The sequence below is a fragment of the Hyposmocoma kahamanoa genome, unplaced genomic scaffold, assembly GCF_003589595.1.
Source record: "Hyposmocoma kahamanoa isolate Upper Pololo Valley unplaced genomic scaffold, ASM358959v1 102, whole genome shotgun sequence".
Lineage (NCBI taxonomy): Eukaryota > Metazoa > Arthropoda > Insecta > Lepidoptera > Cosmopterigidae > Hyposmocoma > Hyposmocoma kahamanoa.
In genome coordinates, this window is record NW_020653337.1 from 6497157 (window position 1) to 6497507 (window position 351).

The window sequence follows — 351 nt, forward strand, 5'->3', positions numbered from 1 at the left end:
CGCACTTTCCGGTAACCGATTTCAATAAAACTTGGTAATTATATGTAATTCCACATACTTTTGAGGTCGGTTTTTTAGTACTCTGTACTGAGATTATTTGTGAATGTGTTACGCGATTACTCCGTTTGTGAACCGATTTCCATGATTCTTTTTTGTTGGCGATGGGCTACCTCAGTAGTGTACCCATTGAAATTTGATGAAAATGTTCTACCTCTAAAGGTGGTAAATTAGGGGATGAATCCGGTTTATTGAATTTCTATTAACCGCTTTTAATAAAACTTGACACATACTTGTAGATGTAATTCCAATTCAAATAAAATGTTATGGTAACCTAAGCTTATCTGACTATGG